Here is a 6391-nt window from a genome sequence, read left to right as displayed (position 1 = left end):
TCCCAGTGCAACCAAATTGTTTCTTTCCCCTCTGTACAGGGCCATTACGGGCTTTGCGTAGAAATTAAATATGGAAACTGGAACCAGTTGTTGGAGAAATGCTATTCTGCTTCAAGGGGAGCTCCAGTCAACATGCAATGAACTACTTTGTGCAGTGTAGGGAAAATAGTATGTTCTCACGCGCCACAGGAAGGCACACCCGTTTTCTGTCTTGCTGTTTTGCATTCGATTGTTTTATATTCATGAAATCATTTTTTTTCACGAGATATTTTGGAGTGGGGATTTCACTACCGTGTTATTAGGGGTAGCGAACACGTGGCTCTCGAGCCGTGTGCGGCTCCCGGCCAAAATGAATGTGGCTCTTTGCTTCTTATCGTATTGTGGTGGTGGCTCTTTGCCTAGTTGCATGTTTCTCTTATTTTTAACTTGTTCGTAAAACACACGCAATTTCGTCAGGGTTCATTAAAAACTGATAATTATATATTTTTAAATTATTTGGGAGATTAGATTTTTTTTATGTTGCTTCTGACGTGGCTGTTTGACTCTCACAGTTTAAAATTTGTGCTCTTTGTGTCTAACTTGTTCGCCAGCTTGGGTTAGCAATACACTTCAGCTGGGATTCATCTAAGGAAATTATGGGGTGGCGAGCGAGGGGAAGGGACTTATTTAGGGGTGGAAAATATTTTATGGTGATATAATACATCATCAATTTTGGATCGTTTCGTTTTGGTCATAGTAGATGGCTTTTTGAGCCTTAAAGGAAAAAAAAACTCCTCAAAGGATGCACAACTGACAGATGAAACAAGTGCTATTTTGCACAGCCTAAATAGCTCTGGTATGTATTTTTTCCTGATTTGTCTTGTTTTATTTCTTTTTTAAGAGCCTTGCTTTTTCAAAACATCACTATTTACTTGCATCGTTTGAGTCGATTATACTCTAGGACTCTGGAGGCCACAGTTAATCCGACATCAACTCATAGCCGTAGGTCAGGGATGTCAGACACGGGTTGGTTCGCGGGCCGCTTTAACGTCAACTTGATTTCACGTGGGCCGGACCATTTTAGATATAATATTTAGATTTTTCAGACGGGAGTGCCTGTCTTATGTGGGATAAGCATTCTGACAATAAGGCCAAATGGTAGCGTTTTCCCTCACTTGTTTTCCGTCAACAGTGCAGCCAGCGTCGTGTCTCGACTGCAACGATCCAGTCAAATATGTGTTGAGCAAATAAAGTAAAGAATGTGGTTTGGATTAGGGGGAGGAAGCACTGTTAATGCGACTGTAAAGTGAGTCAAGGATCAATGGCCTTCAATGACGAGGAGCAGCTTTCAAGAGACGGGCCCGAACAGGTTGGAGATAATGAATAAGAGCGCCGTGGGAACCTCCAGACGGCGTCGTGTTGCCCCGCCGCTCACTGACACTCGGGCGTCAACGCGGCTAAAGGTGCGCACGAGTGATAGGACAATTGACCTCGGTGGACACAAGCGGCGGGATTAGCGCCGAGACCCGAGCCGGCCGGAGCGTGTGGAGGGAATCTGTCATCAGAAGAGCTGCAGGTGGTCCGACGGTCCGAGCCGGGCGAGAAAACAAGAGCCCTTTTCAGCGGGGACTGGAAGGATATTTACCCTGGAATCGGATTCTCTTCAGCTCCTCGCCTCGCGTTATTGTTGTCGGGCCGCTTTGGCTTTTCCCCGTGGGCCCCGAGTTTGAGCGGTGAGGATTATAACGGCTTCTCATGCAGAAAGGATCGCTATACGTAGTCATTTTCCAGTTGAAATCGTGCGTGGCACGCGTGAGACTTCCCCTCGTCCCCAATCCCTTGCAGCTTATTCAAAGGTGACCCGCAGATGACTGAATGCAAGAACGCTCGGCTAAATCATGAGCCTCGCTAAAATTGGGATGAGTGTCTTATAAGGAGCGATGAGACAGGTCCCATAAAGATGACGAAGCGTTGGCGAGTGCCGCCGAACCCCTGCCAGGAAACCCCGGTGATTAACGAGAGCCCAGACACCTTCGCTAATAAGACTCGTCTCTTTAATTGGCTCGATGGCGTGCGTGCGTTGGCCTTAGGTGTGGAGGCTATGGGTGTGTATGTGGACAGGGGCAGGGTATGCCCTGCCCGTGCACGTGCCGGCCATTGGCTATCCGCTCGCTTGCCCGCCACCACGAGCCAGCGATGAGGTGGGCTCGCCTCATTAGAACGAGAGCCGTAGAATGGCCGGCCCAGATTTAACAGCCGTCCTGATACGAATTCATTCAATCTGGCCTAAGTGTGAATGACGCGAGGGGGTCTACCGTGCCGAGTTTGACTACGATACGATGATGATTATAAATCCGACGTGGAGGACAGATGGCGGGGTCCTTTCAAGGTTCAACGACGTACGGTGTTTGTAAGGTTTTTGGGGGGTTTGTAAGGGGAATCATAATCATTTATAAGGGCAGTTATCGGCAGAGGTTGACAGGTATGCTATTAGTTCGTTTGGGACTCAGCTCTCTCACCAGTGATTTACATATTTTATCTCACAGGAAAGAGCCACATATGGCTCCCGAGCCATAGGTTCCCTACCCCTGGTCTAAACAGAACTGTCAGCCCCTCTTTTATTTTTCATGTCGTCTTACTGAAGCGCTTTATTTTTTTGTATTTTTCACTCTCTTCTAGGTCCTGGGAGTGTCTATGTTTTAAACTAATATCCAAAATGATTTTGAAAACGGCCTCGGCGGACGGGACCCGGGGAGGAGGCGGAGTCAAATAAACCGGAGCCAAAGACGAGACGAGAGAGCGCAGGCACGGGGAAAGGCAGAGCTGGTCCTTGTTAGCACGCAATTCATCAGTCCGGCGAGGTCAGGGTTCACGCAGCCCTAAGGGGGCAGTGGGTGACCCCTCACCTTTCACCCACGACCCCCATCCCAGCACCTGGAGCTGAGGTATTTCCTCATAACATTTACTTGTAACATTTTGTTTCAAAAAACACATTTTGTGACCCGGGGGTCCTTTCCGGGGGTTCGCGTGGGCTTTGAACTGACGAGTAACGTCGGATGGCCTCACGCGGCAACATCGTAGCGTGAGATGGGGAAGGTAGGAAGGTGCCAGGAGAGGGGCTGCGAGAAAGAGGTCACGGTGAAAGATGTGAGCGAGTGTCAGCGTCAGCAGAATAAACAGCCCCCCCGAAATAGTTGGGAGGCTCGTTCATCTGTCACCTGCGTCGCTCCTGTCACAAGGTGAGCAATTCGGTGCTTGATCACAAGGCAGGAAACATCTACCTTCCAGCAAACTGGGTTAACAATGGCAAATATTGACTCAAACATCAAGGTAAAACAAGTATTTTCCACACCACGGTAGTCTTTGAATCTCATTTCTGGGCTTCCTGTGTAGCATTTGGATATAGGTAGTCCAAAAGAATGAAAAAATAAAAAGGCTTTAAGGCAGAATTATTATGCGCCGCCCCTCGCAAATTAAAATAGATCCAGGTTGTCTGTGGCATACTTTTGAAGAAATACTCTGTGGATTAAGAATTACAGAATTCAGCACATTTCTGGATGTTCTTAAATTAGCTCGTTTTATGGGATGATCAGTCACATGTATTGAACCAGTCCTCATTCCGGCCCTGAGCCAAAGGGGGGGGGGTCCCACTTTGTAGCAAGGATGAAAAAAAATGTCTTAGACGGAGAATGTCGAGGTGGCGAAAAATTATTTTTGGAATCTCATCATTTGTGTGTTCTTCAATGTGGTCTGGGCGGGGTTTAATACAGCAATAAACTTAATTAATAATAATAACAAACTACATCTGCTAAATGTCGGTTCATTTTGTTTCAAGTCAAACTACTTGGTCAATAAAATAAACAGAAAGAAAAGTGGAATTCGAGATTTCAAAGTCGTGAGCGCAACCCAAACTTTTTGAAAAACAACAGTTCACACAACAAAATAGGTTCCCATTGACGGTGACTGACGTCCAATCCGTTTTAACTGGGAGGCTTGGGAGCGATCGGACGACGACAAAATCTTAACTGATTGGCTGCCGTTGACGGGTGTAGACGTCCAATCGATTTTGACTGGGAAGCTTGGGAGCAATTGGACGATAACTTAATCTCAATTTGCTGAGTGCCGATGAAAGGTCGCCGGCAAATGATCACTGCCTTCCCAGTCAAAGGGGATTGGGCGTCAATGGCCGTCAGTGGCCGCAAATAAAACGCACGGCTGTGTAACCCCCACACTGGACTAAAATGACACCACTGAGGACTTGCCCCTCCTCTTCCCATAATGATTTTCAAAATAACTGGCTTTGCTGAAGGTAGTATTATTCATCTCTCAGTGGACCAGCTGTATGCTGAGCTCAGCCACATGAAGGCGGCCTTTCTGGCACTGCCGACAAATGCTGCCGCAGAAAGCTCACACCCATACAACTGGTCCTCGAGATGACATCCAAGCCATATCTGGCTCATTCCAGAATTGGAGGACATTTTACACTGTCACCTCTCTCAAATTTGATATAATTCAAATGAAAAATACTAAAAGATGCAGCTCCTGACTAAATTCAATTGTCATGAGAGGAAATCATATATATACACATATACATATATGTATACATACATATATATATATATATATATATATATATATATATATATATACATACATACATACATACATAGATATACATATACATATATATACATATGCGTATATGTGTGTATATATATACGTATATATGTGTATATATATGTGTGTGTATATACGTATATATATGTGTGTATATATACATAGATACATATATATACATATATACACATATATACATACATATATACATATATATAGCAAATTTAATCAAAAATAAATTATTTTTTGCTTTAAAATTATTTTTGTATCATGTTTGTGTACTTTTTAACAATCAATCTCTAAACTAAACTAAGATTTTATAGTTTCTATTATTAAATGTTTGAAAATCAGAAAAGTACATGTTTATTTTTTTTAAAAATTAAACTAAGATCCAAATGTCCTCCCATACCGAACCTGACCCGAACTAAAGTAACGCAAACAGGAAGTTCAGGGTGAAGCTGGAAGCTGGAAGCTGGAACCCTCTTCATTTCTGAAAGGTGAGTTGGTAGTCAAATATTATCACGTTAGCACATCTCAGTCATGGACAAAGCAGATGCCTTGATGAGGAGAAAACTTATGTCATGTCCGGTCGGCTCTTGTAAATGAATTTACCACACCGGCAAAGTTCACCAATGGGTGTGGAATGTTGGCTTCCTGTGTGCAGTGTGTGCTGGAAACTGTAGTATGATCAGATTGGGAGTGGTTTGTTTGGGCAGTGAACTGTGCATGCCTGAAATAAATCCGAATGAATGCTATCATAGTGGTATTCAAAACTGAATCCATAAACTCACTCAACATTCTGTGGAAACAATTTGACAGCAACAGTCTATTTTAGCACAATGAAATACTAGCATTAACCTTGTCAGGAACAGTGGTCACTATAGTGGACAGCTATATTTAAAAGTTGACATGTAAGAAATTGACCTATTTAAAGCAGGGGTGTCCAACTCCGGTCCTCCAGGGTCTTTATCCAGTCTGTTTTCCATATCACCCTCCTCTACCACACCTGAATCAAATGATCATCTCATCAGCAAGCTATCCGGAAGCTTCATACCGATCCGGATTATTTGATTCAGGTGCGTTAGTGGAGGGAGTCATGGAAAACAGACTGGACCAGAGTTGGGCAGCCCTGATTTAAATAGTAATGGATGCTTTTAACCTGTTTACATGTTCTCCCCATCCCATGAGTGGGTTTTCTCTGGGTAATTCAGCTTTCTGCTTTCTTCCACATCCCGAAAACATTCATGGTAGGCTGGTTTAGCACTATATATATTTCAGTGGGGGTCCGTGCATTTTCTCGTAGCGCCTTCAACGGGTAAAATCCACTTCCTAGCAGCATTTAATTAATTATCGACACTTGTTTAATGCAGCAGAGCCTGCAGAACTGATTGTGAAGGCCTTGAGGCATATTTCTGACCCTGGCAACAAATAATGGCTGAAATGTGATTGGTTAAATGCTTCAATATGAAAACACACATCTGGAAGCAGTGCAACCAGGGGGGGAAAGCAATGAAAGGAAGCTAACAGACAATTTGGAAAGTATTGATGGACAAAATATAATATATGATTCAGATATTTCTTAGGCCAGCAGAGAAGGCCTTGAAGGCCCTGACGGCCCGCCACTGATATATTCATTCATTCATTCATTCTCTTGGTGCTGGAGCCTATCCCAGCTGACTCCGGACCAAAGGCAGGGCATGGGGAGACGGACAACCATTCATTCTCACGCTCATACCTAGGGGCAATTTAGAGTGTCCAATCAGCTTACCATGCATTTTTTGGAATGTGGGAGGAA

Source organism: Stigmatopora argus, chromosome 9, assembly GCF_051989625.1.
Source record: "Stigmatopora argus isolate UIUO_Sarg chromosome 9, RoL_Sarg_1.0, whole genome shotgun sequence".
Taxonomy (NCBI): Eukaryota; Metazoa; Chordata; class Actinopteri; order Syngnathiformes; family Syngnathidae; genus Stigmatopora; species Stigmatopora argus.
This window is presented reverse-complemented; position numbering follows the sequence as displayed.